Source organism: Podarcis pityusensis (genome assembly GCF_964106645.2).
Source record: "Podarcis pityusensis genome assembly, chromosome: 7".
NCBI lineage: Eukaryota > Metazoa > Chordata > Lepidosauria > Squamata > Lacertidae > Podarcis > Podarcis pityusensis.
The window spans coordinates 37,755,479-37,781,124 of NC_138031.1; the positions used below are offsets into that span (position 1 = coordinate 37,755,479).

The 25,646-nt window shown below is 40.5% G+C and overlaps 1 long non-coding RNA gene across 1 annotated transcript; it reads right to left on the bottom strand.

Moving 5' to 3' along the window:
• Positions 1–18,799: 18,799 nt before the first annotated feature.
• LOC308481159 lies at positions 18,800–20,425 on the bottom strand. Its single transcript, XR_013988488.1, has 3 exons — positions 20,360–20,425; positions 19,370–19,504; positions 18,800–19,108 (listed from the first exon to the last, which is right to left on the bottom strand). It is a non-coding gene; the product is annotated as an uncharacterized lncRNA (long non-coding RNA).
• Between the last annotated feature and the right edge of the window lie 5,221 nt (positions 20,426–25,646).

A 25,646-nucleotide genomic window follows, 5' to 3' on the forward strand; every position in this document is an offset into this window, starting at 1 on the left:
AGATAAGAGAGATCCCCTTCTCTCTACATTTCCACACACTTTTCACACTCATGTGAAAATGTAACTGAATAATGGAAATTTAGATTATGCTTTCCTAATTTTAAAATGAAGTGCATTTCTTGCTTATCCTGTTACACTGTTTTGTATAAAAGAAGTTATGGGAAGCTAGACAGCTCTCTCTCTTTCATGCCACATTCCTCCCAATATTTTTTTTAATGCCTGAGGTAAAAATATGCATTAAATTCAACAAACAAAATCATATTCAGAGTTCAAAACTGAAAATGTAAATTCGACTCACATTAAGTTTATTTTCCACCCGTTCATTTTTATTCATTGATCTTGTATTCTCTTTCTGTCTTCATGTACATTCAGAAGGGTCACAGCTTAGTGGTAGGGCATCTGCCTTGCTTGTAGAAGGAATTAGGTTCTATCTGTGATAGGACTGGGAGAGACCCCCGTCTGAAACCCTGGAAAATCTCTGACAGTCGGTGTAGACAGAACTAGAAAGCCCAATGATTTGGCTCACAATATGACAATTTCCTGTGCTCCTGTTCTATTGGTCTGTGCACAATTACCATGACCTTCTTTTCTGAGGTGCAGAGAAGCCCAAACAGCACTGTCCATGCATAAGCAGGTTTGGGGAAAGTACATACATATTCATAGGAGCCAACTCCTAGGGTCTGAAAGGTCTTTAGCCTCCCCAATACTTGAGGAGGCCTGCCCCCCCCCCCAATTGATGGACATTGCCTTTCAAATGGTGTGCATGCACTGTGTCATGTGATCGATTATGCCTGACAGGGCTTACCTGCCCCCCTCCCCATATTTTATCATACCCTCACACCAATAAAGGAAACCCTGCAAGCCAGGTGGAGACAAGCCCAAGACTTCTGCATTAAGGGGTGGCATATCTGACAATGGAGCTGTTGGCCCTACTGGAAAGCATGGGTTTTAATCATAGCAGGAATTAGCATCCATGATAGGTGATTATGCACTGAAACTGTTCCAGGACCAGCTGTGTTGATTCAAATTATATGTAACCTCTGTAATTGCAGCTTTTCAAAAACATTCAGAATTGGGGGAAACGTGTGTGAGGGGTGGGGTGATGGTGAGTAGAAGATATAGTGGTGGGGGAGAGAGAGCAAATACTATAATTCATTAGGACAAAACCTGCCAAAAAAATCCTGAAATGTGTTGGCTACTTTCCTTAGCAGCTCCTGGCTTAGACACACACTCCTTCCCTTCCTTCCCTGTCTCTCCTTTAACCCCTCCCCCCCAAAACCCCCTCTAAACCCTAATCAATGTCACATCTTTTCAGCCTTTCTAACTGGCCAATTACAAAGACTACTTTCAAATGAAGAAAGAAGCCAGTAATCTGCCAAGAGGTTTGGAAAGAGATTTTTTTCTGAAAGATTAACAATCCTTGGTAGTTCCTGGAAGTCCTGTTCTTAATCAATTTTTTAATGAACCATATTCTCTTTCTAATTAGACTATGGCAAAACAGATACCAACATTACAACTTTTTCCAAGGAGTTTATGAAATTATCTGTACATATATAGCCATTACACTGTAAACAGTTCATATTACAGTGGTACCTCAGGTTACAGACGCTTCAGGTTACAGATTACAGACTCCGCTAACCCAGAAATAGTACCTTGAGTTAAGAACTTTGCTTCAAGATGAGAACAGAAATCACGTGGTGGCAGTGGGAGGCCCCATTAGCTAAAGTGGTGTCTCAGGTTAAGAACAGTTTCAGCTTAAGAATGGACCTCCGGAACGAATTAAGTTCTTAACACGAGGTACCACTGTAATACTTTTTTGAAAGTTTGTGGGGCAATATTTTTTTTTAAAAAATAATATGTTCCCTTGTCTTTAGTCCTGTCTCTCTGCTATTTGATTTACAAATGTGTGCATGTGTTGCTTATCACATCTGTGGCTGCTTAAATGGCAGGACAAAGTACAGACACTTGTTAAGGGCAAATTAAAATCCGTAATAAACAAGCTGGTTCTGGACACCAATAATGTTGAACAATGTGAGATGTAAAGATGTGCAGTTTGGCTTTAATTCTATGCATGCTCTCCTTGGGCCAAGGCTGCATATACCCCATGTATTCAATATACTCTTAAAACACATGACTTCCCCTAAAGAACTTTGGTTAGCCCTCAAGCACCCTTAGCAATTCTGAGCACCCTTAAACTTCAGTTACTAGGCTTTTTAAAAGTGGGAGATGTGTGCTTTAAATGTGTGGTGTGTATGCAGACTAAGTTCTATTGTGGAAATGAATGCTCAGCAGGTACATCTAAGATTAGGATGCACATAACTGAAAGAGAAACTGAATGCTCAAGAGTTAAGTGAAGGGAAGTTTTCTTTCTGCAGTTCTCTTACTGCACATAACTGTGGCATTGTGGGAAGTCTTGCTTCTTTTCTCTTGCATTCTGGGAAGTCTCGCTCATAATCTTCTCTCTGCTACTGCACAAGAGTCTGAGAATGTTCTGAACAGTTCCCATTGAGTTCATGAAACAGTGTATCCTGACCTGTTCTTAATGCATTGCTGACCACATCTACGGAACGTGATTGTTGTATTCCTTCATGTTATGTTCTCTCAACATCAATCTTTAGTTATAATTTAATTAGGAGGTTTCATGCCTGTCTAGTTCCAGCTCCGTTCCCAGTCTTTAATCTATCAGTGATTAATGTAATATGTAATTCCCGCCTTGTACCTATGTTAACCAATCAGCAACAAGATGCTTTGTGTTTGTATCAACCAATCAGCCACAAGCACACCTGTGGCAATGTTTGTAATATTCAATAAAAGAGAGTTCCCGGGGCTCGCCCCGGGGAGACGCCTCTCATATGACACCTACCACTCGTCTGTCGTGATTTCAACCCAACAGTTAAGTGGTGAGGCAGGATGGACTGCTGAGGCTACATTCTGGAACAGTATATTGTGTGACAACTACAAGACAGAGTCCCACAGCACCTTAAGAATTAGGCTGTCTACTTGGAGATGCCTGAAATGGCCAGAAGTGACAGTGAATATCGCTATATAGATTAATGAAGCATAACAGAAGAAATAAGAGCTTCAGAGGATTAAAATTGAAAGATTAAAAAAATGCAAAGAACATGCCCTGGCTAGTGAAGTCTGAGAAGCCATTTAGCATGAAACCTCTATACCCAGAAAGCCCTCTAATGTAAGGGTTAGCATAAAAGTCATTTAGATAATAATATCTGACAATCTTACATATGTCCGCCCCCCTCAGCTTGTCTGGTTAGATGAGTACATTTAGAGTCATTTCTGTGTTTTATAATTGAAGGAACAACTACCTGACCTAAGTAAATCACCCAGTCTACTTAATCTCATAATTCCTTTGGGAAGTTTTTCATATTGGGATGGCAAAATGACTGTTCAGTGTTCATCAACATGCAAGGCACAATGCCACTTGCAAATCATGCTACCCCTGAGCAATAGACAGAAGGAAACTGAGGCTGCAATCCTATAACACTAACTTGAATTCAGTGGCATTTACCTCTGAGTAGACATGCACAGAACTGTGCAATGAGAGATGCAGGTGTAGAAACATCCGACATGTCTATCTAAAATTGTGGGTGTAGCAGGGAACAGGGAAAGCCATAGCCACCAGACACATTTCCAGTTCCTGCTCTACACAGTTTTCCAGGACAAGATTAGAGGTTTGCTGATTTCCACCTTTTTCCCCTGTGGCAAAATCTGCTGCACTTTGTCAGCATGTTATGTATTTTTTTAATCATTCACAGCTCATGGAGCACAGCATTTCCATGAGCTCTGTTCCCTGATGATCACTCTAATAATGGAAATCACCCATATCAAACATGAGTCATGTTTATTACTGATTAAATGGAAGAAGGTCGGCGTCAACTGGTAATTCGCCTGGTCTAAAACTCCACATGGCATAAAATAAGGTGTGATGTCATCACCGGCTGTACATTGCTAAGCGGTCTGTGCAGATATCTAGATGAGGAAACACCTGTATAAATGAGTGTCATTCATGGGATCCCTTCCTAGACCAATCCAACAACTTTCTTTATACATGCACAGCACTAGCCAGATCATCAGTGATAGGCAGAATAATATTTGCATTTGGGAATGGGAGTCTGGATTCCATCTCCCTCTTCCTGTCCGTTCCTTGAATAGATTATTCATACTTTTGCCAAGGAACTGATTCAGTCTAAGTCAATAGGGGCCAGAAAGTATATAATAAAGTATAATAAATACATTTATAGTTAATCTCTTCATTTGCATTGATAATTTGAGATGTGTTATATGTGCTATCAGAACACTTAAAAAAATATAAAACTATGATAATTTTTCTATGTGTTAGCTTTCATCACTCATAGATATAATACAAGTGTTCCAGAAAGTAATTGCTTTCTGGGTACCATATTCAGATATACAGTAGTATCCCCTCATCCGTGATCTAGACCAGGGTTTCCCAAACTTGGGTCTCTAGCTGTTTTTGGACTACAACTCCCATCATACCCAACCACTCGTTCTGCTAGCTAGGGATGGTGGGAGTTGTAGGCCAAAAACAGCTAGAGAACCAAGCTTAATCTAGACAAACCTCCATCCACCTGATGCCATCCAGATGTAATGGACTACAGTTTCCATCAACCCAAGCCAGAATGATCTGGGTTGATGGGAGTTGTAGTCCTTAATATATGGAGGGCATCAGGTTGATGAAGGTTGATCAATATATATTTTTTCTCCATTTTCAATTATTAAAACCTTGCAACCACAAAAATACCTAAGAGAAAAAGCACTTAAACATTGATAGAGTTTGAACTGCCAAACTATACTGTTGTATTCATTACCTTGCTTGAGGGATTTATGAAAGTTTATCGTCACTTTGAACTAAAAACAACAGCACATATTTTAAAAGGGGAAAAAATCTTAGCATCATTCATTATTTACTTTTATTGCACCAATGAAAACATAATTTCATAATTCATAAACTTTGAGATTGCAGCATGCGGCATTTTACAAAGTTATTTAGGTTTCAGGGAAACTAAATCATCTCTTTTGATGTTGCCTGTAAATGAATCCACCCACAATTACTCTTATATCACTACCTTTTTCTGTGCATTTTGTTAAATTTAGAAATGTCAGCAAAGCTTGCCAGGCCTGAGTTCAGAATTAAACTTTGGGGACTTGTAATGTTCATCTCACTGAAGAGTCAAGTGTTAGAAACTCCTAAATTCTTATGCAGTTAAGATTAAAATCCAGGCTGGAAAAGAATCTCCAGTTCACCTGCTTTCCATCCAGCTACTTCTAATCTGCATCAGTCAGCAGATGCCCTGCCAGATCTCTCCCGTCTGCACAAAACTATGAAAGGCAGCCAAGGGGTGTCCTTTGATCCTTGCTAGCCTGGAAGCTGGTCTGTTTGGCCTGGGGAAACCCCAGCAAGGCTACTCCTCGCTACTTGAAACTGTTAAAAGCAGCAGGCTTGCAAGTCTATTTGGCTTGATGAGTGCACCCCCCCAAAAAAACACTTCCACACCCACCCATCCAGGAGGATAGGCTTCCAGCTATAGTCCCCCCCCCCAATATAGCTTCATTAAATCTCTTATTAAATATAATGATGTCACTCTGTAAGTTTAAATAAGGCTGATATCCTATACCCACTTACCTAGGGGTAAGCTCTATTGAAGTAAATGAAACTGACTTCTAAGTGGTCAAGTACAAGATTTGACTGTAAGAGGATGTAGAAGGGCAGCATGTCCAAGAATTATTGAGGAATGAGGAGCTCAGTGGAAGACACTGGGGCAAGAGAGACATCTAAGAGGGTGGAATTCCAGCCATCAGTGGTTTTGAGAATGCTGCCTGTTTACCTCAGACGTTTCATGCTGTCACACAAAGCTGTCATTTGATGGCCAGGGATCTTCAGTGGCTGTCCCTGGCTGCCAAACTGAGAGGAGGCAAGGTCAAATTCAGACTGCTTCAGAAATTAGACGAGCCATTTGACCTTGCCAAACTTCAAGAAGTAAAAAATCTGGACACAAAAGTTGTTGATCTTTTTCAGGGGAATTTTGTGTAGGCCCATCAAAATGTCTGTCCTACAATTGCAATAGTCTGTGGCCAGATTCTTACAACTACCATTGATGTTTGTTTATGTTTTTACCATTGATGTTTTGTAATGTGTTTCTAATGTTGTACACTGCCCTGATATATAATAATAATAATAATAATAATAATAATAATAATAATAATAATAATGTATTGTCTGCACCTATCAAATTCTCAAACTAAATGTTTTATCTTAATGCAGCTTCAGATAATTAAAACTGATGTATTCCACATGAGAGAAATCCACTGAAAAGTTGATCACCAGGATCATATAAAGATGTCATGATCCCAAAGGAATGCATCTCACCAAGTACAGGATTCTTGGTTCCCAAGGCAAGGGAAGAGTCATACACAGAGACAGTACTCTTGCTGCTGTGGCCAAGGAAGGCCTCAGAACAACTGGCTGAATTTTACGGCAAGTCTAGGTAGTTATTGACTGGAGGCCCCACCCCTTGAGTGTTACCTTCCAGCCAGTTAAAGGGTTTTGCGCCTATTTCTACATTTGTTGGCTCTTTGGGGATAATGACGTTTCCAGCTGTTGGGATGTGTCCTTGGGTTTTCTTGATCCCGTGAGGGGAGAAGAAACCTTTCAAGTGGCTGGGATGAATGAGCCCACTTTCATTCTTATTTGTCAACTGCAATGCATTGTAGCACTGGAGTTCTGCCAGTTGGTAGTGGTTGTTTTAACCACAAAGTAATTCAATTAATTTTAACTGAGTAAACCAGATGGTATTGAAATTAAGTGGGATCATAAAAGGCAGTGTTGAGCAAATATTATGTAGAACAGAGGTCTTCATTTCTCTTTGAAATGCCTGAAGATTTAATTGCTGTGGCTCGTTTTTTAAATGGGGTGTTTAGATAAAAATGAGTGGAAGAGGCTGTTTTGCTCTAAGTTTCCTGTAATATAAATAAGTGAAGAAAAGGGGAACAGGAGAATATCACCTGGCAGTGTTCATTTGTCCTTCACCGTAGGCAACAAATTGCAGGGTGGGACAGCCAAGATGATAAAGGACAGAGTATGGGCATGTAGATCCAAAAGAAGTACCACAGCCTTAAGGATGGACTTGTGGAAACAAAAGCCTTGCTAAAGTACCTTATTGTCCACCTGAACTCCAGTACTACCAATCAACCAAAGGGAAATTTGCACAGATTGCTAATGGTAGAATAGAAGCTCGCGCTCCAGTTGAAAGAAGATGCACATTAGGGAAGGAGTTCTTTCGATAACCCTGTGACTCTTTTTAACCTGGTTTGCAAAGATCCTTAGCATTTCTAACCATTCTAACAATTAATAACCATGGTTGGCTGCTGTGAGAACTGGATGCTGGACTAGATGGGCCTTTGGCCACACCTAGGAGGCCTTTTCTTTTGTTCTATTCATGCTATTATTCAGGTCTGACTCCATGTTTGGGTAAGCTTCTCTCAGAGGGCTCTTCTAGAGGTATTGTGTCCCTCCAGCAGTGCTCAACCCACACCACTTAAAAATTGCTAGGTAAGTTCCCTGCCTATTCAAATAGAACTGGTGTTGAGTGGAGCTCTGGGCTTGCATGGGGCACTTAATAGCATGTCCTCCATCACTGAAATGAGGGAAACTGGAACAGAGCCTCCACAGAGACCATGCCCCCTCTCACTCTGGTCCCATTCCTCCTTGCATGCCCGACCCTTCCCTCCCTTCTTCACACCTTCACCCACTGCCTTTGCCTTCAACCTCCACCTCTGCAGCCTCCATGGCTGCCACCACACTTCCGGAGGCCATCGCCACTTCCACAAGTGTGGTGCCAGCTTCCAGTAGTACAGACTTCTGGTTAGAAGATGGTGCCTGAAGCAAGTATGTCGGCTGGAAAGCCATGGCAGAAGGGGGAAGAAGAGTGGTGACATATGGGGCAAGTTAAGTTTTGCTTCTGTTGTTTTTTTTGTTTGTTTTTTGTCCCATTCTCTGGTGTGAACCAACTGACTCACGCCACAGGGTGGAATAATAATAAACAAAACTCCCTCTAGAACACGGGAGCCAAAATGGGACATCTGGGATTGGGTCTGGCTTCTGTAAATCTGGAATGTTCCGCTTAAAATGGAACAGTTACACAGTATGCAGTAGCACTGCCATCTGAATTATCCCAGATCTGCCGCAACATATGTAAGTCAAGCTGAGGCCAGAGTAATTCAGATGGTGGCACTGTGGAATCAGGGTATATACACCCACTGATATGGTTTGCTTTCAAAATACACAGCTCTTTTTGGACATTTACTTAATTAAAAAAATGCCAACTAAAATCTGCAAGGCCACAAATACTGTAGGTAAATGGTGTTATTGTTAAGCATAAGAAATCTCTGTATGACAAAGCACCTTGCAGCACCAGGTATAGAATGCCTTCATAAATCCACATCTCCTTAATCCTAAAAGTCTGCAGAGTGATAAAACTGTTATCATTTGTTAAACTAGGGGGAAAGGATTTTCAAAAGCTCCTAAGTGACTTAAGGGGCATGGCTTGGTCTGGCCCCTAAATCATAATAAACCTTTAAAAAGCATATTCATTGTGGTAAATGCATTTCAGGGCAATAATTTCTCAGTGGGAAGCAGTCATATTTACCTGTCAATCAACAAACAGGATCTGATGTTGTTAGTAGTTCATGTGTTCTTCCCTAAATAGGAATCAACTGAGGGTTAACTACCTGAGACTTGCAATATTTATTGTTATGTTCCTGCTTCAGAAGACATAATGATATGTTTTGCTTTAAATTCATTGCTGTAGAAATCACCCAAGGGAATTTGAAGATGGTATACACATATACACCCATACAAAACGTTTCCATGTTTCCCTATCTGAATATTTTGAATTAATGTTTAGGGATCTTGTCTTGAAACAGCTACACTTTAATTAAAAAGATATGGATACAAAAACATGGAAAGCTTGTATGTGTTTGTGTGTGAGACATCATGTCTTGTCCGGAAACACAAAACCTTACCTCGCTTTCATTCATTTACCATCAGTGCTATGCCAAACTCTGTCCTCCAAGGTCTCTTCCCCTGTTAATGAGGCTTCTATTTTTCTTGCTCATGGCTCAGGAAACTTGAAACTGTAGTTACAATTTATTTAGAAATCCTGATCATTGCAAGCAGCTGAGGGGGGTGTAGATGTTTTCTTTCCTGGGTACATTTCTCTAGCACTCTGCAGCCTTCCTGCGCCCTGAACCCAAAAAAGCCCCCTGGGAAGAATTATGATTAACGTTTTCAAATGCTTTGCAAATGTTAAGTGGTTCTACTAGAAATAGTAGAAACACCCCCCCATCGAAATAATAATAATAATAATAATAATAATAATAATAATAATAATTTGTTATTTATATCCCGCCCATCTGGCTGAGTTTCCCCAGCCACTCTGGGCGGCTCCCAATCAAATGTTAAAAACAGTACAGCATTAAATATTAAAAATTTCCCTGAAGAGGGCTGCCTTCAGATGTCTTTTAAAGATAGGATAGCTGCTTATTTCCTTCACATCTGAAGGGAGGGTGTTCCACAGGGTGGGTGCCACTACCAAGAAGGCCCTCTGTCTGGTTCCCTGTAACCTCACTTCTCGCAATGAGGGAACTGCCAGAAGGCCCTTGGCGCTGGAACTCAGTGTCCGGGCTGAATGATGGGGGTGGAGACGCTCCTTCAGGTATACAGGACTGAGGCCGTTTAGGGCTTTAAAGGTCAGACCAACACTTTGAATTGTGCTTGGAAACGTACCGGGAGCCAATGCAGATCTCTCAGGACCGGTGTTATGTGGTCCCGGCAGCCAGTCCCAGTCACCAGTCTAGCTGCTGCATTCTGGATTAATTGCAGTTTCTGGGTCACCTTCAAAGGTAGCCCCACGTAGAGCGCATTGCAGTAGTCCAAGCGGGAGATAACCAGAGCATGCACCACTCTGTTGAGTTAAATACAGTAGTGACTGTTCACTGATAGAAGGGGATCAGTCAGCAGAACAGAGCGTGAGACTATTTTCATGACTTCCTCTCCTCTTTGCAGTGGCCCCCGTAAATCTGCTCCAGAGGATTGGGAGACTCCAAAATGACCTCTCTCCCTTATCTGCTGATGGATTCCTCTCCATCAGCAGATAGTGACCACTGGATCCCACCCTTGATTATTTATTTATTACAAGTATTTTCATACTGCTCTTCAATTAGACTAGTTTACAATTTCCAAAAATAACAACAAACACAAAATGACACACCCCTTTGTCACTTATATTGGAATTCTAGGGATAATACAAAGAACAGCAGCTTCACTGTTTCAGATTTCATTGTTTTGTCTGCCTGAAATGCCTTCAAATAATAAGGATACTAGAAGAAAAATGCAGAAGAAAAATCCAGGATGTTTAAAAACTGGTGTGGCTGCAATGATGGCATTAGGGAGCAATAAAAAGGAGGCAGATAACCTGTTTGTTGAGTATCCGTCCTGATTTCTTGGCACAAAGTTTGCAGGCAGGTTAGACAACAACAGTTTTTATTGAGCATTTATTCTGGTTTGCTTAAGGATGGAATAAGGTTAGATAATATTGCATGATCAAACAATTGTTACCACACTTTCCAGTGCATCTTCCTTCTTGCAAAATGTCCACTTGTGAGGAGTGAAGGATGTTTGTTGCACAACAGCGCCAAATCAACTTTAATTGCCTAACCTGAATTTGGTAGGCTGTGATTAAAAATAGCAACAGGCTGTAAGTGCCTCACTTTTCCTTTGCAGTCAGACTCCACCTTGTTAAGTTTGCCCAGCAATCAAGCTAGCAATAATAGACACCAAGGGAATAATGCTATAAGGGTGCTTTGTGGAAGGTTATTCCTGTTATTCTGTTGGGGTTGTGGTGCTGAAACCATGTGTATGCAGCCTGATTCTAAACCGATGTCCTTGGAGATAAACTCCATTCAGATTGAAATGGGATTACTTACAAGGAAATATATTCAGGATTGCACCCATGGGTGCACCTCACTTCCTTTTGCCCCTGCACAATAATATAGGGAGCTGCCAATTCTAAATATAGCTTCCCTTTGAGTTGCATTTCTCCTGCAAGATGAGAGACCACTTTTACCCTTCCTAAGCTTCACATTGTTATTGATTTATCTATTTTTTGCTGTGCATGAGCTCTTAGCAGAAAGCAGCAACTCAGCTGATCTGCTCACTGGAGATGCTTGACATGCTCCGAAAGTGCTTCTGTTGATGCTGAGCGATCAGGAAAATAAATCAAAGCCAATCCCTTTAATTTAGCCATACTAATCTGAAAACAGTAGTAAGGCCTTTTCAAACAACTTTGTCTACATCACTTTAAACAGTGTCGACAAGTTCCAGTTCCAATGAAATGGAACCTCCCCTTCATTCTCCTCTTTTTCTCTCCAATGAAAGCAAGATAAAACATGGATGCTTTTGATGCCCTTCTTTTCAAAGGAATGAGTACTTTACCTCCAGCCATTCGTCTGCAGAATTCTGTACAGCAGTCCCAAGACTGGCAACACTGAGGCTGTTGTTAGAAAGGGATGCAAGCTTTGCAGGTAGCTCCTCTTTGACAGAAGCTCAGCAGATGGTCAGCCAGATGCCTGCGGGAAGCCTAGAAGCAGGACATGAACGTGTGATTTCTGGGAACTGGTTTTCAGAGGCCTCTAGCAGCAGAGGTAGCACAGAACTATCATGGCCAGTAGCTTTATACTTTGTCAATTTGTCGGACTCCCTTGTAAAGCCATCCAAGTTAGCAGCCATCACTACATCCCGTGAGAGCAAATGCCATAATTTAGTTATGTGCTGTGTGAAAAAAATGCTTATTTTTTTCCTGAGTCTTCTGCCATTTAGCTGGAAATATGAGAGAGGGAGAAAAAATATGCTCTTTCTGCTTTTCCTACAAAATGTGCAATCTGATTCACCTCTACCATGTCTCTACCATGCTTGTTTTCTCCCCTAAAAAACAACACACAACAGCATCCCAAATGTTGTAATCTTTCCTCATGGGGGAACTGCTCCAAATCAGAATAGATTGCCTACAAGGCTCCCCTCCAACTGTTATGATTCTATGTGATGTTGCTTTTTCATTAGTAGGATATAGTGACAAGATATATAGAAAAATGAACTTAGAAAAATGAAGGGTGAGCAGAATAGAATGACTTGTTGCTACAGAAAATTCCTCCTAGAGGCATCAAATACCAGGATACCTCAGGTTGACAGGCAAGGAAATGCCAGGCTTTAACTTGGCTTTCTTGTGGAGAGCCACCACTGCAGTACAAATTAAAGAAGCTTTCCTATCCTATTGGTAAAACCTTGAAATGGCAGCTAGAATTAAATCCCTTATTTTCACAGGAATGTCACAGTTTGGACATGGCAAAAAAATATAAATGCATCTGGCCAACTGAATGCTGAGCAGCTCAAAAGAATTGCCACTTTCTTTCACGGGCTGCTTTCTCATCAGATTTAGGCATTCAGTGACCTTGGCAGCCTTACAGCGGGAATCTTCTTAGGGGGGCTGAATCAGGGTTTCTGCAATTTCCTTAAAGCTTAGACATAAATACACTTGGCTGCTTCATCATTAGATGCACAGATTTGTGTCAGTTTCCTCTCCTCTTTCCCACTGAATAAGCGGCTGTTCAAGATTGGGGGAGGGGAGGGAGTTACTCCAGCTGCTTGGTTTCTGTCAACCCTCCTAAAGCATCCCAAGATGGAAGGCACAAAACAGTTGTTCATTTCATTTTTTAAAGAAAGATTTCAGAACCAGCAACGGGAAGTGACTTTTCTGTGTGAGAATCCTTCCCTTTTGGCAGTGGACCAGGTTGATCTCATACGACCATGCAGATAAGGCATGCTTTTCCTCACTGAAGAATGTTCAGTAATAAGACAGGTGGGGGGGGGGGGAGAAGCAATTGCCGTGTTTATACTTTAAATACTGGATTTTCCATACTTGATTAAAACATTGGTTTGACTCCAGCCTCTTCCTTCAGGCAATAGTTTCTGGAATGAGACAAATCCCACCAGGCAAATGTAACAGATTGCTATAACCAGGACCTATTTTTTCTGGGCATACCTACACGAACAAGTTAAAACTGAATTAAAGCACAATCTTAAACATGTCTACTCAGAAGAAAGTAAAATTGAATCCAATGGGACTTACATAGAAGCAAGTGTATATAGGACTGCATCCTCAATCATCCCTACTTCTCAAGGAGCTCTGCAAACAGGAACAAGAGGGGGTGGCTTAGAGATCCAAGACTAGCCTTTCCCAACTGCTTCTCTTCTGTTTGTCACTAAACAACATCTCCCATCATTTCCGTTCATTGGCCATGTTGTCTGGGACTGATTGGAGCTAGAATTGAGCAACATCTGGAGAGGACAATGTTGGGGAAGGCTTTCATAGAGCCCTTGATGAGGCTGTTTAGAATTCCTTCTGAATGTGTTTTTCTGAAAAACACCGACTTGCTGGATCTTGAAGGATACAATAATAGATTCGGATGGCACTCTTATTTATGGCAAAACAAGGTGAAAATACATAAAGGTTTTACAAATCATATTTTTAGGGGTGCCCTATATGATGTATGGGACAAGAAAAAAAATTATTAGAAAGAACCACACCCTGGTGGTTATCCCCGATAGATGTGTTAACAACAGAAAAATTAAATATGGAGGGAAGGAGAGTAACGTACGAAGATATATTAGTGAAAACAGAGGAGGGATGGAAAATTAAACCATATGAGGAAAGACTACAGCAGGGTTGATATAAATCCTGTGATGTGTATGGAACGTGAATAAGAATCTACAAGAGAAGACATATATTAAGAAAACCGAAGCAGGAAGGAAGGAAGTCTGGGCGTGTAATATACGCAGTGTAAATAAGATGTCATAAAATGATGACTGTAAAAGATTGTTTTATTTTGTTTTATTTTTGTTTGTGAAAAACTTAATAAAAAGCAATTTTTTTAAAAAAAAATAGAATTCCTTCTGAAGGAACTTCCACTTACTCCTATTATGGCATATTAGGGAGCATAGTTTCACTGCTTCAAAAGAGCTGGCAGGTGACAGTGGGGGCAAAGTTTCTGGAACGCAAAACCAGATTTCAAATATTTCCTCTCTCAACTTAACTTCCTTGTGCTAAAACACTTCTAGTGTGTCGTCATTACACTGTATTGATTGTTTTATTATTATTTTGTAAAATACACACATCTCCCACAAGAAGGTCATTATTAGAAATGAATTAACATACAAGAAGCAGAACATGTTGTATTACAATGCAAAATATTTACTGTGGTGATGATGTGATTTGGCACACCAGAAGGCTAGAGAATGAACAAACAGAAAGAAGTCAAGTAGTGATTCAGAATGAAGTTGTAATGAACTCCAGAAGGCCTGGTTCTCAATCTTATTTTATATTGCAGCCAGTGGCTTTCCCTTTCTGTTTCTAACATTACTGGAACAACGGCATGTGGAATTTGAACTATTTAAGAACTGCTTAATAGTCACCAAAGTTACCTGTATGATTGTGGCCAAGTCTAACAATGCCAGGAACAGACAGAGTTCGTAACCAGCTGAAAGTGAGCAAAAATATCATCTTAAGGATAGCCTTCTTCCATATGTTCCTTCTCAGAAATTCAGTTTACTATCTGAGGCCCTGTTCCAGATTTCTTGGCTGTATGAAGCCTGCAGGTACCAACATGGAAAGGGCATTTTCAATAGTAATGCTCTCTCTGTGAAATGCCTTCCCAGAGGAGATCTACCAATCCCTGACACTTTGGAAGGCATTCAGTTAAATTTTAGTCTGAATAAACCCACTGAAATGATTGAGCATGACTAAATTTGGTCCATCACTTTCAATAGGCCTACATATTGAATGCCACTTGTTACGTTTTTAGCTCAAACCAGGTTGTTTATTAAGGTCTTCAGCTAAAGAACTTTTATTTTCTCCTTATGTTAATGATGTTTTCCTTGCTGTGTTTGCTTGATTGTATGAGTTGTTTTTGTCTTCAATATGTTATTATTTTTGGTTGTTTTGGTTTAATATAATTTGTGATTTCAGTCTTAACATTTGTATATTTGATTGTTGTAAGCTGCTTTTGAGTTTCTTTTTGGGGGGAAATAGCAGGATATAAAATTCTATAAGGCAACCTGTGAAAGAAAAAAGAGAACTTTGGGATCACCAAGCAGGAACCATCCCTTCTTTTAGAAACTGTATTGTTTAGGCAGATCTTCACAATATGAATTTCTGTTTTTAACCAGCCAGTACTTACTCATGTTGTACGGATGTTTTCGATTATGTTTCAATGGATATTTTTACTGTTTTAATATATTTCATTTGTTGTGGTACTGCCTCATTCTTCCAGTATTCTCCTTCACCGCTGTGTCCCTTTCAAGGAGCAAAAAGCAACTCCCTACCTCATGACAAAAAGGGTATGGGGCAGTGGTTGGCACTCAGAGGTTTCATGGGCACCAGGGAAAGTCCTCACAGGTGCCACATTGGTGACCCCAGTTTTAGATAAGAGATAAAGTTTAGGAAGACATGTTCCCTGACATGCTCTCCTTGTTTTATTTTCTCTTCCTTCCACCCTGTTCACCACTATGTGAACTTTTTCCTCAATAATTTCTTGCTATTGTCTCCTAGTCTATTCTGAAAGGAGCAATTTTACTCAAGAGATTTCTGGCAGGAGAAAAAGGAAGACAAAAGTCCTCGTTGAAGGTTTTAGACAACAAATAAAAGGTTGAACAAGAAGGTAATTAAAGAAAAACACTAAATGCTTTTCATTCTACAAGGAGTTTGGGGGGAGGGGGGAGATAGTGGGAAAGATAAAGAGTCTCCAAATCCCAGTTTAATTTTTCTTGTCATGTAGGTAATCCAGCCCTCATGAACAGACAAAACGTTCCTGCTTCTCTTCCTTTCTGTGTAGATGTTCAATTTTCTTTCCACCATGCTCCATATAAAAGTTTAAACATTGGGAATAGAGTGACCAGTTATGCATTACTAAAAAAGAGGATTTGCCTCAGCAGGTAAAAAAGAGAACCAAAGAGAGCTCCAAATTGTACAACATTTGCATATGGCAATTTGTCTGCAGAGCTGCAAATTTAGAAAAAGTACAATAATTTGAACAGAAGTATTTAATTATTATATAGATGTATATAGAAATGAAGTAAGGAGTGAAGAGACACCAGGTGACTTATGTGTTGGCTTGATCTGCTGCCCAGTTGCTGTTAACTATGGATGGTGAGCTTCAAGGCTCCTGCTCTCCCTTCTTAAGTGTTCCTTATGTTTAAATCAGACTTGAACTGGAGAGCTTTCAAATAGACTGTTCTCTGTTAAGTAGGAACCATCGCCACCACAGATAGAAAATAAAGGCAAGAGGAAAAGGGACTGTTTCCCTCATCGGTGGTGAGAGTGTTGGACTAGGGCCTGGGAAACCAGGATTCAGGTCTCCACTTGCCCATGAAGCTCACTGGCTGACCTTGGGCCAGTCACTACCTCTCAGACACACCTGCCTCATGGAGATGTTGTGAGGATTAGATGAGGAGCAGGAGAACTATGTAAGCTACCATGAGGAGAAAGGTGGGATATAAATGCAAGCAAGCAAGCAAGCAAGCAAGCAATAAATAAATAAATAAAGCAGGAGACAAGTGGCTTCTCCTCTTCGTGCACTCTCTCACCAGTGGTGCAATTTTCACACACTCCTGGGCCTGTGCCCTTGGTGGGGGCCAACCTTACCAATGATTCCCAGGGAGGAGGTTGTGGCCACTGTGCTTTTCCTGCTGGAGTTGCACAGCTGCGAGCTAAGCTGTGGTTTGCCTATGGCTGTGTTCATATGCCTGCTTACTAGGTACTCGCTGAGTTTCCATTACTGGGTTTTTGTGATCACACAATGTTATCCAATATGTATATGTATCCTCTACTAGTGTTTGATGCAGTGTTTCTTAAGCCAGCGTCACTTCCTAATTCTCCTTTAATAAGGCGTGTATCCCACATTTGCATAGGATACAGATACCCCCACCCTGTCAACAACTCCTGGTCTGACACTAATGAAGCTCTGCTAATGTGAACAGCTGAGAGTGGGGAAAGGCATGAAACCCAACAACTTAACTGTGCTCTAAGGCAGTAATGTGAACACACCCTTACTGTGGCATCTTAACCTGGGCTCGTGGCATATCTCTTCCACATTTTTTCCCCTGAGTCAACACTGGTACCATTGGGCAGCATTCAACTAAGTTTTATTCATAGTAGGCTTATTTAAATTAAGGAACGTAACTAATTAAACTGATTAATTTCACTGTGCAAAACTTGGCTAACTATTGTCCTTTATATGTTAGCCATCTTGTGCTTCCAGACAATTTGGTATCTTAGCTGGTTGCCATAAACAGTTTGGTGACCACTCAGAGCAGGATGACGATCTATCCTATGCAATTAATCCAGAATGCGGCAGCTAGACTGGTGACCGGGACTGGTGGCCGGGACCACATAACACCGGTCTTGAAAGACCTACATTGACTCCCAGTACGTTTCCAAGCACAATTCAAAGTGCTGGTGCTGACCTTTAAAGCCCTAAACGGCCTTGGTCCTGTATACCTGAAGGAGCGTCTCCACCCCTATCGTTCAGCCCGGACACTGAGATCCAGCGCCGAGGGCCTTCTGGCGGTTCCCTCATTGCGAGAAGTAAGGTTACAGGGAACCAGACAGAGGGCCTTCTCGGTAGTGGCGCCCACCCTGTGAAACACCCTCCCTTCAGATGTGAAGGAAATAAGTAGCTATCCTACCTTTAAAAGACATCTGAAGGCAGCCCTGTTCAGGGAAGTTTTTAATATTTAACGCTGTACTGTTTTTAACACTCGATTGGGTGCTGCCCAGAGTGGCTGGGGAAACTCAGCCAGATGGGCGGGGTATAAATAATAAATTATTATTATATTATATTATATTATATTATATTATATTATATTATATTATTATATTATAGATAGATAGATATAGATGAGTCTCTGATATGATCGAACAGGGCTCTTCTTAGGCAGTTTACGGCAGGTCAGCACAGGCTTGAGACTGATCTAACAATGTAGACCAAACCACATCCTATTAGTTCTAAACATCCCCACTCCAATCCCTTGTGAGTGGATACATTATTCTTCTATACCAACTTGCTCCCTCTCTCCTCTTTTCCAAACTTCCCACCCTTCTGCATACACTAAAGGAATAAAAGCCATGGACAATTTGCCCTCTCTTAAGAACTAATGCAAATAAAAAGGAGAGAAACCCAGCTCCAGGATGTTGCTCTTACCATTCTTGACAGAAGAACCCATTCAGAGTTTGCTTGCACTGGCTGGACCATACTTTCATTGTGGATATACTACTGCAGTTGTGACTGAGAATTTTTTAACACAGTTCTTTCCCATGAAGTCAATGCACACACACTGTATAAACAGTCCCTCTTGGCAGTATTGTACTCTGGTCTGTGTTTGTGTAACCCTCATCAAGCTTGCTCCCTGCCTCTCCGTTCCCTAAGGGGGTAAGAATTCAGAGTGAATCAATCTCTCTTTTATCTCCATACATTTCTAGAAAGATCAAAGCTTCATTATCAGTAGAATATAAATGCCACAACATTATAAATCCGGCGCATCAAGATGGAACATGTCATCTTCTCACCATTAAAAAAGTGTTCTTTCTTTTCTTTTCTTTTTTTAAAAAAGAAGGATGCAACATTTTGGTAACATTTGAGAGCATGCCTTAAAAACGATCCCACATTTTTCAATCTACCTTCTGCTTCAGTGGCAACACAAACAACTGCCCATTTGGCTTTACCAGTTTTAAAAGTAAGCTTATCCCTCGAGCTTCTTCTATTCGTAACTTTCAAACGTTGAAGTTATCTCCCCCTGCCACTGCTCCCGATCCCTTTCCAGAGGAAAACACGAGGGGTGGGTGTGGCATCCAAGCCTCTTTCAACATCTTCATAAATTATTATAGTACCAGAGTGGGATTCAGGGGCCATGGTGAAAACACAGAGGATGTGGGCCTGTCCGTGAAAAATGAGAAGATAAGATCTGTTTAAAAAAAAAAAAAAGGTTAGTCTGTGGGAGCGAGAAAGCAATGTGGTTTTAATTTAAGTCTGGGAATCAGATTTAACTGTGGAGATGACAGCGCTTGAAGCTCTGCAGTCTTTGCAGGAGACCCAAACAGCTGGTTATCTGAGTGCAAGGAGCCAGCACTCAGCTGGCGCATGTTGCTTTCATTCATTTGAAGCCAATGCAGTTAAGCAAATTCAAAAAAGGGAAAAGAGATAGAGAGAAAGAAACCCCGAGTACCTGGCCCAGTATCTTTTCCTGATTCCGCCCCCCTCATCTTGGCACCAGACCAACATTGGGCTTGAATCTATTGCTTCCTTAAGTTTTCCGTCTTTAAATGGATTGCATGTCATGTCCCATATGTTGATACCAAAGCTGAGTCCAGGGGACAGCAAGGGAGGGGGGAGAAAAAAACCTGACAGACTCCTCTTTGGAGACAGGAAATTTTAATCATATCTCTAATACCTGGCAAACTCTTTTGGCGTCTGCAATTATCCTCCAAGTCTGCAGTCCATTTGGGAAAGGTTAACTAGATGGGACTTTTCCTAGAGACAATTAAGAGACAATTTCAGACACTTCTGCTTGCTGGAGATATCTTATATAGCCTGAGAATAATAATGAATTTAAAACAATGACTTCTGTTTTTAATAAAAGCAAACGTTAGAGGGGGGGAAAGTATACTTCCACTGGGTGGTATTCAACTAAGTTTTATTCAGAGCAGACCTCCTGAAATGAATGGGCCTAACTTATTCATGTAAAACTTAGCTGAATACCATCCCATTATTTTAATTATTAAAATTAAAATTAATTTATTATTTTAAAAAAGCAAACTTTAAGAAAATTACTTTCTTGGTGTCATTGTTTTGGGCAGGATTCAGCTAACTAGTCCTGCCAGCAGAAGCCTATGCAAGGACTTCCACTAGTGCAAGAGGGCTTCTCCTCCCACCATGCACTCTGAAAGTGACTTGGGTAGGTCAGGAGAACCACAAAATGGTGTGTGGGAGAAAAAAGGGGAAGATCTTTCTGCCCGACAAGCTGAAAAGCTTGAGCTGCTGGGATGGTTGCCAAAGCATCATGCTACACTTCTCCCTATATTTTGTACCCCACTCTTCTTCTAGCACACTCAATGCAGGTCGTCCTATTTAGTCTTACAGCAACGATTCTGTGGCAAAATTAGGTTGACCAATAGGGCCAGCAATAGTTAAGTCATGCCAGTTTTCTTTTTCTTACCTTTTCCTTGGTCAGTCTCTTCTCAGGGAGCCAAACCTTTCTGTTCCCTGTTTGTCAGCTACTGAATACATAGTGACATTCCAGCTACATTCAAACCATGAACCAGAGATACCCAGAAACTATGTATGTGCTGCAGTTCCTTTCCTACAATGAGAAACAAAGTGTCTATACATTTTGTTTTGAAATAAGAAGCATTTGTCAGGCCTCTTATTTTGAAAGGAAAAGAAGGTCATTTGTAATGCCTCTGATGCCAGATTTAAGAAACTGAGTTGCTGTTATACGTAACAATCAACTTTTCTTTTGTTTACTAACCAACACGTCTATATAAAAAGCTAAAAATAAAAACCTAGGAATGAAAACATCTTGTCCAGACTATATATTTTGTAACACCCTGGGGCGTGGATTCCTTACTGTGCTGTGGCCCTCATAATGAGAAGATAAGTTTTATTATTTATAGCACAGCCAAAATTTTATTCTGCATCTGCTCCGATAAGATTTTTGGAAGCAAAACAAAGAGCTTGGAGTGTCCTATTTTATTTCCAATTTTTAAAAAAGATTTTCCCCCTCCCAGCGAGAGTTCCCTATTTTCTCCTTGAGCAACCAATTCCTTTCTTTCTCACTGGTGAAAGATAACTGCAAGTCCCATGATTAATGGCTCATGCCCAACCTTTATCTTTTGAAAAACGTTCTTGGTCTGTGTAAGGGAGTGCTAACTGTTATATGGGGATTGTCATACTAAGCAGCTGGAGTAATCCCCTGGCATTTAAAAGAGGCCTGGACTCCCTTGAATCTTCCTTTTCATTCCTGTTGGCAGCGCCAGAAAGAGATGCAGGAAAAAGATCTGTGCATAAGGAAGATGCTGTTGCACCTTGCATTGCAAATCCTGCATTGAGCGGGAGGGTGGGGTGGATTAGATGTTTTCCAAGACACTTTTCAACTCAGCAACTCTATGATTGTAACCTATAAACAGTTGAAAGAGACAGAGCAAGATGAGTTATCTGAGGTAAAGAGTCTGAGACCTGGTTCACACACAGTGTTAAGCCACGCTTTGTTTAGGTCATGGTGCATTTAACCAATTTCGGGTTAACCCCAAGTTGTCCCCCGCAGCTGATCAAACAAACTATGGTTCATTTCTCCAAAGCTTGTTTCATTTTCCAGCTGCTCTTGCCTCAGGACTTTGTAGCTTGGTGAGAACCTAGGGTGTTGGGTTCATATGTAACACCAAGCAGTAGTTAAAACAAACTGAAGTTCTTAAGCCAACAACAAACCATGGCTTCAGATAATGGTTTATTGGCAGAAAGCAAACAATAGTTAAGCTGCAGGGCTGTGTTCACATATTGTCAGTTTGCATTTCTTAGTGCATAAAGTATTTATATAATGTGTAGAGATCTTTCCTATTCTAATTAATTCAAGAGGGTTCTGGAAGCTTCTCTGTGTGAAAGAAACAAGCAGGAGGTTCATGATGTTTGGGTTATTCCTTCAGAGAAGCTGAATACACTCGGCTTAAACTGGTTCTGTTATCTTTTCTGTCAAGGTCATGCTGACTACAAAAGTAAGGCTGGAAGGTTTCACTTTCTCTTTCTATCTCTCTTCCTTCTGGTGTGGTGTTCTGTACATAGCATGCTTAGTGTTAAGATTTAGACTTATAAGTTATTGTAAGTTTAATTCTGCCGTAACTGGATTTCTTATGGTCAGTGCCAATCCTGAATGTACTGGATTTGTAACCATTATGCTCATTTGCCTTCAGTAGCAGTAAAGCTCTGCTGGATGAAATACAATTGCCTCTGGTCTATTTTTTTGGGAATTCTGCAACGTGTTTAATTTTTTACTCCGCTAACTATACATTGGAATCTACTCTGGATCAATATTGAGTAGCATTCCATGACACATATAACACTTGACCATGGTTTCATAAACCATAGTCTGATGACTCATGGTTTGGCATTATGTGTGAGCCAAATCTGAATGTGTGGGCCACAGCCAAGAAGGCTGTGTCCCATGTATCCACCATCTACATTACATCATAAGCTACTGTTGAAATCTCTTGGTGGTATAGCACGTGGGAAAGTTATTCAAGAAATGCCCCTGAAGATACAAAATCTATAACATGCCAAGCGTTGGTAGTTAAACCTACCACTGCAGAAGTACAGTGGTACCTTGGATTAAGAACTTCGTTCTGGAGGTCCGTTCTTAACCTGAAACTGTTCTTAACCTGAGGTACCACTTTAGCTAATGGGGCCTCCCACCGCTGTGCAATTTCTGTTCTCATCCTGAAGCGAAGTTCTTAACCCGAGGTGCTATTTCTGGGTTAGCGGAGTCTGTAACCTGAAGCATCTGTAACCCAAGGTACCAGTGTACACTCTAAGTCCAGTCTTACGAGACCAAAGCAGAGCTGCTATTAATAGACAGGGAATATATTATAACACTGATTACTGCCTGGCTGTTTGCTTCCTGTTCACACTGGCTGCAAACTCTGAATAATGAGGAAACTGATTAAATGTGATTTATATCAACCCATGTAATGTTAGGTGCACCATGGCTTGAAACAACTTAATTTGTTTGTAATAAGGATTGTCTGAAAGACTAGCAATTACTGTGCTGGAACACTTATTGGGAAGAGAGCATCATAAATACAGAAGCAAAAGACTGTGCTAAAGTTTACATGGTACATTAAAAGAAGCCTCAGTGCTGTGTTGCAAACTGGCAACAATTTATCCCATGTCTAATGATGTACAGTACTGCTAGTAACACACAATAAACTTTTAGAGTGATCCTTGTAGTCTCACACAAAGCAAACTCAGGCCTCTATTGTTCACTGGTTTGCACCCCTCAGATACCAAAAACAGTTATGAAAACTAGACAGTGCATCCATTAAAGTCAGTCCTGCATGAAGACTTTCTCAAGCAACTGTATACAGTAGCAAATTTGCGCAAAGCACATATTTGGAAATCTCCCATGCAACCATTTAAAAACTGCATTGAATTGATAAAATATGGGAGACTTTGTTTACATTTGCTTACTAAGGTGCATTGTATTTTGATCTCAGCACATTACTTAGTCAAATATATGCTAATACAAGTATTATTTGAAGGTTAATACTGTGGAGTTTTATTTCTGCTATGGGCTTTTGTAGGAGTTGCATTTACCCTCTTAAGAATATTGCTCCTAGGGATTTTGGCTCCTCTCATTTTTTAATTTTCCCAGTCTTTAAGGTCATTTCATCATATTTCCACATTCATTTGTGATTCTGTTAAAAAATGTTAGAAGTCCACATAAAATTGCATCTGCATGTTAGTACAAATTTCTCCCTACATACACATATTTGCAAAGGACTTTACCCTAATATACTGCAGTTGTATGTTATTTGCATTAATATATGCTCTTTTACGCATGCTTAAAAATGGAAGCAATCTTCCCTTGCTGTTAGGCATCAACTTCTACAGAGGCAAAGGATACAACAGAATGGGGGGGAAAGAGATGGGCTGAGAAGCTGGATGTATGAAAAACAAGCACAGGAACCCTTCACAATGGCAAGAATTGATGGTGATACAAAATTCATATACTAAAGTGTCTAGAGAACAGCATTACAGAATTCGGGAAAGTGTGATTTTTGAAAGATGGTTAAGTTTCAGTTCATGTATTGCTTCACAAAGCATGAATTAGGTGGGTTTACCTTTCAATATGAACTGAATTGAATATAGTGGAACTATATTGGAATATAATGCAAGTTTAATGGTCATTTTCATATTATTTGCATATGTTTTTCCCCCCAGAAGCAAATAAAATGGGAATGAGCGCTAAACTTGCACTATATTCCACTATGTTTCCAGAAGTAGCTTTTAAGTCACATGAAAACACAAATATAATTCAGAATTTAAGTTAGGGGAAAGTCGTGAAAACAGAACTGCCATGTGAATGCAGCCCAAGTGAGGAAGAGCAAAGTTAAAGGAACAGAGAAGAAATGATTTCAAAAAAAGAAACAAGGATTGTACAGGAGAGGAAAACCTGATCAGCAAGCAAATTAAAATAGTGGAGCACTCAAATGCTTTCTTGAAAGAGTATTGTTGATCAACATGGCAGAAAGGAGTGGATTTATCATCAGCACCATTCCCTTGCTGGATCCCAAATGTCTTCCCATTCAAATTCTAGCTAGGCATGGCTTCTTAATCTAAGTGGTATGACAAACTCACAGCTCAGCAGAATAAGTAACCTGACAGCTCTGTCAATCAGTTCCATTTTAATTTGGTTGCTTACGTTACTATCACTAGCAGTAACAGGGTGCCACAAAACCAGCCCAAAGCAAACACTAACTTTTTAAAAAAAACAAAACCATTGCACTTTGAGAGTTGGGATGTGGAAGATATTTACACAAATTTAATTCCTTTTCATGTTTGCTTCATATTTATTGACCAAAAAGGTGTCAACAAAGAACTGTATCAACTTTCAAACATATGCTTTAAGTAAAAGAATGGACTCTACAAGTGTAAGAAACATAGGAAGTTGCCTTATACTGAGTCAGTTGAAACAGAAGGCACCGGCTGAGTATTCCACAATACCGGACCAAAGACACTAAAGACTGCATTTGTTGTTGTTATCAAATGAGCTTCTGAAACTCAATGAATGAAGCTCTTGCAGAAGATCTGAGCGACTGAGCTAGGATATAAGGATTCAGGCAATCCCAAAGGTACCTAAGTTGTTCTAAGCTTTGCAAATTAATACAAGGACCTTAAACCTGGCTCAGTAGTAAATGGGCAGCCAGTGCAGCTGTTTTAACAATGGTGCCATGTGTTCCTGGCCAGATGCCCCCATCAGCAGTCTGGCTGCTGCATTCTGCACCAGCTGGAGCTTCTGAACCAGACCCAAGAGCAGCCCCACATAGGGCGCATTGTACAATTCCCTCTTCATGAAAGGATTATGTGCATATTCTCTAAGAGGCCTGGTGAATGTGCACAATGGCCAGTTATTATGCACATGAACCACTCAAACTACACCCCCCTAAACATATGTTCAAGCTCCCCTCTGTTCTCAAGGGGGAGGGGAAAGCCCTATTATCTGCCCTCAGCCTTAAATTATGCTCTTACCTGCTTAAAGGGGCAATCTACCCTGGGCAATGGAGAATAGTAAATCACTTTTGTGAGCAGAGAATTTTTCTGACTTACTGGGAACACTTAACATTAGAATATCTAAAGGCCCTCATGTTCTCATTATATGAAGTTATACTCTACCTGTCTCTGAATATAATAAGCTTGTCATAAATAGTCTATTTTATAGAAGATGAAAAAAAAAG